We start from the raw sequence: 10,675 nt of genomic DNA on the forward strand, positions 1-10,675 counted from the left end.
ACTCAGACTTCGTGGAGCCGATTCAGAGATTTCCTTTCCCGTTTAGACCGGCTTCTAAGACCAATAAGACCGCCAAAATTGTGGCACTTTTCTTATTCCCACCGAAGCTAGTACGCAATGAAGACCAATCCGCGAGATCAATCTCGTTCCGCTCGTATTCTTTCCTACGACCGAAAGGTTTCGAACTTCCGGTCGCAAAAAGGCCTTGAAGAAGCTTCGAATTTCATCTGTTGAAGATTTCATCTGAACGATGCGACAAGGAATTTCGCTACCTTAGGACAGTTAGAGTGACTGCCGCCGTTTACCGGGTTCCTTTTCAAGCCATATATGAGTCATGGCATCTACTCAAGGCTAATATCCGATCTATTACCAAGGAGACCAGCAGCCATCTACTTGTCTGCAAGAATTGAAAAACGAGTAAGCAATGATCCTCTTAAGATCGTTCCCAGTCAACTATCGGCTGGCTACTATTTTGCTCAAAACCAGCAGAGTACAATCCATCTTTTCCAAGACTGGGAATGCAGCCGATTCTCCTCAACCAACTGTCAAAAAGTGAAAGTGGAAATCATCCGGGAGATGGCCTTACTCCCCGTAGGTTCTACCCGAGAAAGCAGTTCCCTTTGGGTAGAACAAAACATCCTAGTGTCAGAAAGAGAGTGAGGGCACTTGCCTTTCAAAAATCACTTCTATTAGCGCCCATAGGGGTCGCGCCTTGCCTCTGAGGAAAGGAACTTAATCGTTCAGATGAAATCTTCAACAGATATCATTCTCTCTTAGCCCCCGGGAAACTAAAGAAATTAGATATTACCGACAGCAGCTCCCGATGAGACAAGATGCCTTGAAGTTAATGCACAAATGGAAAGAATAGCAGCAAATATTGACTATTGTTTCAGTTTTGAGTTCAAATTATGAGAAGATCATCCAAAGGTGACCTGTTGATACGATTCTACCTATCGGTATTTACCCTTTGAAGGAGAATTCCGTTAGCGAAGAAGGTATCAAAAGATACATTTAGTTCAATAACACTGGCACCTAAGGATATGGAATGGCCTTCGTTTTCTTCGCGCACACCTTCCTTCTCCTTTCATCACATTCTGCTGAGCAATCAGCCATAGACTCAGCTCAGACTAAGCCTTCTCGTAGCCCCTTCCTCACTCGCCTGGGAAAGCCTCACGGCCTCTGATCGAATCTAGCGCCTTCTTTCTCTCTTCGAGTAGCCAAGCCCCCCTATCCTGTGGTTCTAACAGATCTCGACTGAAATCCGAGGTTCAGAAGTTAGGCTTTCCGGAGAGAGCTTTTTTTATAGAGAGAGAGGTGAGTAAGGAGCTTGCTTGCAGGCTAGCTCGTGCAATCAACGAAGCATTCCTTCGCCCACAGCAACAACAGCAACCACAGCAACACCCAACCCCCATCATAAGTATTTTATGGCTTTAGGCCATTTAGATTAATACTGATGTGTATTCTTTGGCCATCATAAGTATTTTATGGCTTTAGGCCATTTACTCTTACCATCATAAGTATTTTGCCTTGCTAAGGTTCTCCGGGCACTACGGTAGGACGCGGATCGATCATGACGAGAATTGACTTCTCCGTAATGTAATAGAAGAATCACAGTCCGGCGACCAGACGAAAGAGATATGAATGAAATTCGTCTGGGTCGGAGGCGCAAAGTTCATCATTCAGTGGTGGGTCTTCATGGGCCTCGCCCGCAGATTTTGATGGCTTGGATGCTGGGGATAGAGTCTCGCTCATAGAGGAAGAGTTCGCGCGCTAGCGCGCTACGGCTTACGCGGATCAGATAGCCCTTCGGGCGCGCATCAAATTTCGATCAAGAACTTGGAGGGATGGCTGAGTGGCTTAAGGCATTGGTTTGCTAAATCGACATACAAGAAAATTGTATCATGGGTTCGAATCCCATTTCCTCCGGCACGGAAGTGTAACTAAAGGCGAAATTACATGAAAGAAAGGCACCATGGGTGGAGTTGGAGTCCCCCGGAGGGACAGAATAGCACTACTTAGTGAGACGGAGCGGAGAGCCCGTTGCGCGTTGTTTTTGTTTGACCGGACGCACTTCTTTCTTGCAGAACCTCCGGCCGAGTCCCTCTCCAACCAGTCTTTTTGTTTCAGAACCTGGACGTCTCTCGGTTCTTGAGCATGTTGGGAGATTAGGCGGCAGTTGAAAGAGCTGCTCGAAAGCTTGACGAAGAAGCGAAAAAAGCCCTATATCTTATCTCATTAGTAAAGCACTTTTGCCTTACCTTACTAGTCAAGTGCTAAGGTAGGGCGCTATTCGATGAAGAAAACTTTAGGAAAGTGGTTCAGGTAGCTCAGCTGGTTAGAGCAAAGGACTGAAAATCCTTGTGTCAGTGGTTCGAATCCACTTCTAAGCGGGCGAAGGTTATGAAAGAACGTAGCCGGGAGCGAGCCGGTTGAAATTCAAGTAAAAGAGGAAAAAATATGGAGCGCTCCTGCACTATACGGCTTTTTGGCGTCGCCCTGGAGGCAGAAACTATAAAAAAGCGGTTGAAACCTCGGATTGGTTCTCGCGTCCTTGTGCCAGGTGAGCGAGTTCGGATAAAATTTCTTTCTTTCTTCATCGATTGGGTAGATCTATATGCTTCGGAGGGTGAGACGAGGTGTAGCGCAGTCTGGTCAGCGCATCTGTTTTGGGTACAGAGGGCCATAGGTTCGAATCCTGTCACCTTGATGTGATGGTCTGATGTGCACAGACCCGTAGGCCTTAATTAAGGCTGATTTAAAAAAAAGCACATTGCTGCATGGTACTGACATTTTGTAGACGTGGTTCGGTTATTCAGCTGTGGTATCTTATGGACCTAAGATAGGTCACATCCGTTTCTTTTGTTCATCTTTCTTTCAATTTTTGCCTATTTTTTCTCCGCTACCCCCAAAACAAAAAGTGTGAGAGTCAACTATAGTTTTTCCAACACTTTCCTACAGAAAGGGTAATCCTCCTACGGGCAGTGGGTAAGGATTACAGACATTACATACAGGACTCAACGAGAACTGATTTTGGTTGTTGACCAAGCAAAGCAACTGAAATAACGGAACACTTTCTTATTCCCACTGAAGCTAGTACGCAATGAAGACCAATCCGCGAGTTACCTTATGACATCCAATAGCAGAAAGAAAGCTTGCATCTCCATCTTGGCTACGATCTTTCTTCTCTTACGAGATTCGTTTTTGGATGAAAAGAGTGTGCAATGCGTGGAGTGATCTGAGATACTCAATTCGATTGGGTTTGTGTTTTCCGCTCTTGGTAAAGCTACTTCTCCTCTTACGGGCACTGAAACTCACTCGGCTGTCCTGACATCGATAAGGCAAATTTATATCCATCCATCCGGATAAGAAACGACTCGCGAAGAAAGCGAAATGGGGAGGAATTCGATTTGAACTAGCTTACAAGGTAGTTTATACTCACTTACTCTAAAGAGTCAAATGCAATTGACTTTTGATTCTAAGGTCATTTCTACTTGCTTACTCCTTAGAGTATGGTAATTTCTATTTACTTACTTACTTGGATACAAGTATGGGGCTAAGGCAAAGAAAGAAGGGAAATGAAAACATTACCGACATCGTTTAAAAGATAAGAGAAGTCGTCAGTTGACCCGGCCATGTGGTTCGAAGCTCCCGAGTCAACAACCTAAGGGAGGTTCTTACTTGACTTAGGTGTGAAGATACCTGCGGCATTGGCAGAGTGGGTCTCTTGAGAAGAAGAGGCATAGGATCTTGATCTTTTGCTTAAGGTAGAATGGAGCGAATTCTGCGAGAATCTCGTTCAGAATGATTTTGTAGACGATGCTAGCTTTTTATCAGATCACTGATTGATAGAAGAGATAAGAGTCTCGACCGCTAGGAAGAACGTCTTTCTTACAAGCTAAAGGAAAGATGAACTAGGGATGACGCTTGGTCTTTCTGTAAAAATGTATTTGCCGGTTGTCTGGTCAACGGTTGAGCTCCAGTTCTTATTTGAAAAAGATATGATGCCGGTCTGAGCTCTCTTGCTTGGGGTCCTTTACTAAAGAAATCTCTCTACTACGGTACACTAATCCATTTTCGTATATATACGTCTATCTTTCTTTCAATTTGCTTAGGAGCTTTAAAAAAAAGAGAGAAATATTGCGCCTTTTACAATGTTGATTGGGAATTTCAGCGATCAAGTAGAATAAGATCCAGCAGAATGAGTTCTGCTTATCATGCCTAAATGTTCAGCGGATTCTAGTGTGAATCAGGGTGCAGCTACGAGAGACCATAGGCTTAGGCTCGTTCGTTATAATAAGGAATTCCTCTCGCTCGACGGGTCAGAAGGCTAGTGTGAATGAAAGGCATCTAAGATTCTTTTGACTTCCTTCTAAATAAGCTGGACCCGGTCTTGATAGAGCAAGGCCTATGGCTTTCTAGATAGGGAAAGTGAAGTTGTCTCGTCGCGGCCGATGTCGATGCATAATCTATTTCCGCTTTTTTGGGGGAGCTTCAGAATCTTTCACCAGGGGAGCAAGCAGGGTAATGAGGATTCCTATCTAACTAAAGAGATCATCTTGATGATGTTTAATTGAAAGGGAATATGCGTAGATTCCTTGGCCCTCTTACTCTGCGATCATCAAACTCAAGACTCTGTGTGGGATTGGGGTTAGTCCACTATAACGCTTTTCAAGGTCTTTATGTCATCGCAGCCTTTCAGTAGAAAGTCTTCCCTAAGCTCAGGATCTGAAGAATGCAGGTTCAAATCCCGCCCCCGCCACAACAGAACTATAGCATTAAGAACAGAACTCCAGCAGTAGCTTCAATCATTCTTTTTAGAATATCTATCCGCTTAGCAGATTCGAGCCTTGAAAGAAACCTGTCCGAACACAAAGCCAATCTCGACTTTTTTAATTGGATAAGTTAACGGAGGTCTTGTAGAACCTCGTAAAAGAGAAGGTTTCTCAATCTCAACTGCGATGAGCATCTTCTCTTATGATATTGATATTTCCCGATAGATGTTCTCCAGACAAGAACAAGGCGCTGTAAGCCCAGCTTTCGGATTTCTCTTTAGTGCCTCTCGAACGAACGCTTCGACGAGTCGGGTTGATTATCTAATCACGTCTTGCAGAGCCTTATGTAGCCTTACTAGAGCAATGGACGGAAGACGCCCTGGACTAAGTTCAGTCACTTTCACTCCCAGAAGATGCGCTGCACTGGGTCCTTGAAGGCCTTTGCCTTTGCATTAACTCTTGGCAAGATTTAGCATAGGCTAATGCATCAGCTGCCATAGAGGGCCATACATATCCCATATGCTTAATCCGCCGGTGGAGCCCTTGGCCAGAAAGATGTGTCCACCGCACTCGCTTGAGTGTGAAAGGAGCCACGATTGCCTATCTTTGCCGCTTACGCACCGCAGGAACATGCCGTCAAACGCTTTTCTTTAGCATGGAAGTCTAATCAAACTAGTTGACTAAGAGTCTCACTCTAATCTATAACTAGAACTTAGGATTCTAATCAAATATCCGCTAGCTATTGGTCCTTTAGTAAAGGTACGGGCCCTAGATTAGGATTATGGGCTAGTCCTTTAATTTAGCTGTTAACACGATGGCTGCGGCGAAGGCCCACACAAGGAATAGAGAATAGAGAGGCTGCGAAGACCTTTATTAGAGTAGAGCGCAAAAACAGAGAAATTCCTAGATTCTGACTAGAGTCCGGCTCGCATGTGTTTAGCATATAGCTAATGAAAAAGAAGGCGAAAGAAATTGCCTATATAGTGAGACTGACTTGATCAAGCCCTTTCCCTTTTGCTGCCTGGGAATGACTGAATAACGACTCTATAACCTTGCCGGCTTCGATTTTCAAAAACTTGAGAAAGAGTGCTTTGCTGGTGTCTTACTCTGTTGCTTACTAAAACAAAAAGAAAGAGCAAACAAAGCCCACGACGCCCCCAATAGAACTTGTCTCTTTAGTTTTTGGAAGAGAGAAAAGAGATATGAAGCCTGAAGTCGACTCAATCGAGCTGCTTCATTTTACTTAGTCTAGTACTCTAGCTTATTTTCCTTCTTCTTACTTGGACTGCTTCCACTTCCGGAAGACAACTGACGCTTAAAAGCAGAAGTTTTTTAGGGATCTTCTTGAACAACCGTAAGAGACTCTTTCTTGACAACTGCCACGGGGGGGAATCAGTCTATACCTTTCAATTTCTTGTAGTCCGTTCTTTCAATAGAAAAAAATGGGAAGAAGCGAAAAGTCAAAAGATATAAAGTTTTTTGAGTAAGGGAAACCCCGCCAAAGCATATCGCAAGAAAAGGTCTTTCTTTTATGGACTAGATCCCAGCAGACAGCGATCTTCTTATTATTATATTTTAGAAAGGATGGTTTCACGAATCTGATGGAAGGCGACGGATCAACAGCAGGTAAAATGAGTCCTCTACGGAGAGGTTTTTGGTGTATCGGAAAATGTGTAAACAAGGATTGGGAAAGCTTGCATCATGACCTTTTGGACCAGCTATGAGGAAAAAGAGGAACTCTTTCTAAAGGAGAAGCAGCCATTAGAGCTATCCAAGCAGCTTAACTCAGAACCTTCAATAGCTACCCGAGCAGTATAACTCAAAGCAGCGGAACTCTTCACTCTGCCTTGTCTACGGGGAAGTGACTTTATCATGTTAGTTCGTTCACATAAGTTTTTGGGCCAGCAGTGAGTGGTCTGGGCCTGGCGAACTCATGGGCCGTGGGGATTTCTATCAGCTGTACCACCCCTAGACTATCTCTAAGCATAGCGTCTTTCCTCTCTTTCTCCTTAGCGGAGCTGAATTAGACTGTGCCTAACAAATGAGCATTCCCCACTCTAATCTGGTTTTGGGCGTCCCCTTCCTCGATGAAACCAAGGTTAAATGTGACTTTCCTTCTTACCCTGCCATTGGTGCCTATCAGACTGCTATTCAAAAATCTTCTTTGACAATCTCCTTCGCAGGCTGAATGCTGTACTAACATGGTTTGAAAGGGATTCGCCGGTTGAGCCCTTAGCCTAGGAACGGGAGCTAGCCTTTGAACATAGAATTTTCATCTGACGAGCAACTTCGTACCTATCCTCTTAGCCGCTTTTTTCAATACCTACTGCCGAATTGAACAATCGGTTTAGAACGAATTCTTAGGATTTTCTTTTATTGTATTGAAAACATTTTTAAATAAACGAAGGTCACTTCAAGTGACTGCTATGACCTTTAACATGATAACTAGAATTGAACTGGAGTGGGGTACACTCTCTACCCGCTCTCATTGGGTGCTGGTGTAGAATGTATAGGCGTCTTCATCTGTTGATATGGATTATGGTCTCTCTGAAAAAAACTCTGAATTTAGCCTCCTGGTAGACCTTTCTAGAGCTTTCTGGGCGCAGAAAGATGCCCTCGATCCCCAGGCTTGATTCTCGGCCACGAACTTAGAAAAAGTCTATCTAGTCCTCCGTTTTGTTTACTAAAAGACCCAATCTTGATGCTTGGTGACTTGATCAATCAGCCTATTATATAGGTGTGGAGGAGATGCCATGAGACTTTAATCTCTATATACGTGCTCATTGGCCCGGTCGAACCTCGTTCACCGGGCGTGCGTGCTTCGAGGCCAATCCCTCATGTTTCCCAAAAGCTGAAGGAAAGAATCCTAGTGAATTGGTCTGTAAACAGAGGGCGACCAATAAGACTAGCTTACGCACTCAGGCTTTCCGGACTCCAAAACTCAAATGGCAGCAATGGTAATTGAATCCAGATGGGAACTCTATACGCTTCTACTTGAATCTCCATCCTTTCTTGTCATTCTCGAAGCATCAATGGATCTTGATCAAAAGATAGAGGCCCTTCTTCTAAGACCCTATTCTTCCCTTCTGAAGAAGAAAAGAGGAAAAGGAAGACATTTGGTTTAACCATTAGCACAGCTTTTCACCCCAGATCTTTCCATCTATTTAGTGCAAAGCTCTCCAACTTCTGTGTCAATCCTAACACACAGCCAATTAAAGCCGATTTCCACCTTTCCGCCTCCTTCGCACTCTGGTTTCAATCGTGCGATCTTGACTCCCTCATTCACTGTAGGTGGGACAAACGTCAGTGCACAATCTGCAGATCGAATCCTGAAAAATTTAAAGAGATCAGCCCAGGTACTCTCAGATCCATCCCCATTCCCCTTTCTTTCCTCCTTGACTTTGGCTGGGTTCATCACCTGCAGCAGACACTTCATTCACAGTCTTCTCTACAGCTACCAGATCAACAATGGAGGTCGAAGAGTTTTCAATCTCCAGTTCTTCTTCTCCATCACCTCGATTTTGCTCTTCAAATTGAGTAGACGATGACGGTCTCGTAGTATCCTTCGATTCTAGAGTCAAAGGCTTCCCAGTTTTGCGCTGCTTCTTCCTCGCCATGAGAACGGCGTAAAGTAAATTAGCAAAACGAGCTAATCATGCGCCGAGAGAAAAGGCTCGTAACTACCTCAATTATGTAGCATAATTTTGATTAAAGCTTTTTGTTTTTTCATCTTCCACCAGGCGAAAACCTCACTGTGTTGAAGTCCCCGGTGACCAACCATGGTCCTGGAATGCGTTTAGACACTTCCTTTAGCTGCTCTCAAAGACATCTCCTCTCAGATAGTTGGTTTGAGGCCTTTTATACCGCTATTCCTGACCTTATAAAGGAATAAAGGAATAGAGTAAGGGGGAATTGTTTGAGTGTTATAATCTTTCGAACTGGAGAAAGAAAATCTTTCTCAATTCTTTTGTCCCAGCAGCTACAAGATAAAAGATCTCTGTATCTCGTTAATGTCATAGTTATATTATAGATCAGCAAAATTCTGCCGTTCCCGGCTTCATTCTCTACAGTAATGGCTTTACTACAATCTTTTCCCAAGCATCTGGTAATTCTGGCTGCTTTTTCTTTCAGAACCTCCAAGTGATATGCTCCATTACCAGTTTAGTAATACGATATGGGCCTTCCCAATTAGGAGACAGCTTGTTCTGGTCTCTTGCCGGTCGACTGGCTTCACAACTGCACATCACCAGATCGCCAACCTGGAATCGTCGAGCTCGAACCCTGGAATTATAGTGCCTGGCTACTTGCTGTTGCCGAGCAGCCATCCTAGCAGCGGCTAAGTCTCGCCTTTCCTCGAAAAGTCTAAATTGACACGCAAGGCCTGATCGTTTTCTTCGGTTAATGGTTGAGAAGTTCTATAGGTGGGCATGCCGATCTCAGCAGGGATGACAGCTTCAGTTCCGAATGCCAAGACCTCCAAGAAGCTTGGGTTGACAGACCACATCCCACTTAACCAAGGGTATGATTCTTTTGTCATCCGAGGAACCCCACAAGAACTTCCTATTGATCGAATCAATTTCATTAGCAACAGAAATAGGTAGTCTTGTAGATTGCATTGTATAAGATGCAATTTGCTTGTTACAGATTGTACAAGAACTGCTCTTCCTGCCAAGGAGAATTGGTTGGCTTTCCATGAACTAAGCTTCCTTTTAACCTTGTCAAGAAGATGCTTGTATGTGTTTTTATTCACTCTGGCCGGTGGGACACCCAGATAGAAACCAAGATCAGTGCAATGAGCCAAAAAAGAGATACATCCTTAAGTTCGGCAATGACATTTGAAGGCACATTAGCTGAGGTAAAGAAACGGCACTTTTTAAAATTAACACGCTGTCCCGAAAAGGAACAGAACTTCTCAAGAATCTCAATAATAGTCTGGCATTGCGAACTAGAAGCTTCACCGAAGAACATCAAATCATCTGCAAAAAAGAGATGAGAAATATGTGGGCCCCCCCCGAGATAACACCACAGGTTTCCAAACACCCGAATGAACAGCCATCTCAATCATATCTTCAAGCTTTTGAAGACATAAAACAAAAAGATATGGAGACAAAGGATCGCCTTGTCTCAATCCACGAGATGGTTTGTAGTAAGAAGTCATTTCACCATTCCACAAAAAATTCATTTCTGTAGAAGTCAGACAGAACATAATAAGAGAAATGAGAGTTGAAGGAAGTCCCAAGTCAATCAGCACCCAACGCAAAAAGTGCCAACTAATACGGTCATAAGCCTTCTCTAAATCAATCTTCAGCAACATGTTGCCCACTCAATCACCACTTTTGCATGAGGTAATAGAGGGCCACATGGCAGCCATGAATCCAACCAAAACTTTGTAGACTTCCCACTCCTCACCAATTTTCCAAGCCCCTGCTCAAGGACAGAACGCCCTTTCAAGATACTTCTCCAAGTGCTAGAACAAGAGCTTGTAGTAGAGACCGAAACTCAATTCTCATTCTTCAAATATTTCTTCTTAACTGCTTCAATCCACAAGGAATTTTTATTAGAGAGAATCTGCCATCCCAACTTTGCTAAAAGAGCCAAATTCACCTTACGCGTATCTCTCACATTAAGACCACCTTGCTCCTTAGGTAAGCAAACTCTTTCCCATGCAATAGAATGAATTTTCCTAACACCACTAGTCTCACCCCATAAGAAGCCACGAATCATTCTATTGAATTCTATTAATTTCTTGGACAACACCATCAGGTAAGTCAAAGGTTTGCATCAAGTAATTCGGGATAGAGCATCAAACTCACTGTACAAGAATCAGTCTACCAGCCATTGATAGAAAGTTTTTCTCCCAAAAAGCTAACCGAGCTTGCATTCTGCTTATCAAATCTTTGTAG

General features: G+C 43.7%; 2 non-coding genes across 2 annotated transcripts; both read left to right on the forward strand.

Annotated features, from left to right (window-relative positions):
* Window positions 1–2,316: 2,316 nt before the first annotated feature.
* Window positions 2,317–2,390, forward strand: TRNAF-GAA. Its single transcript has one exon. It is a non-coding gene; the product is annotated as a tRNA-Phe (tRNA).
* A 242-nt stretch (window positions 2,391–2,632) lies between these two features.
* On the forward strand, window positions 2,633–2,707 carry TRNAP-UGG. Its single transcript has one exon. It is a non-coding gene; the product is annotated as a tRNA-Pro (tRNA).
* Window positions 2,708–10,675: the final 7,968 nt, after the last annotated feature.

The sequence above is a fragment of the Zingiber officinale genome, unplaced genomic scaffold (genome assembly GCF_018446385.1).
Source record: "Zingiber officinale cultivar Zhangliang unplaced genomic scaffold, Zo_v1.1 ctg68, whole genome shotgun sequence".
Classification (NCBI taxonomy): domain Eukaryota; kingdom Viridiplantae; phylum Streptophyta; class Magnoliopsida; order Zingiberales; family Zingiberaceae; genus Zingiber; species Zingiber officinale.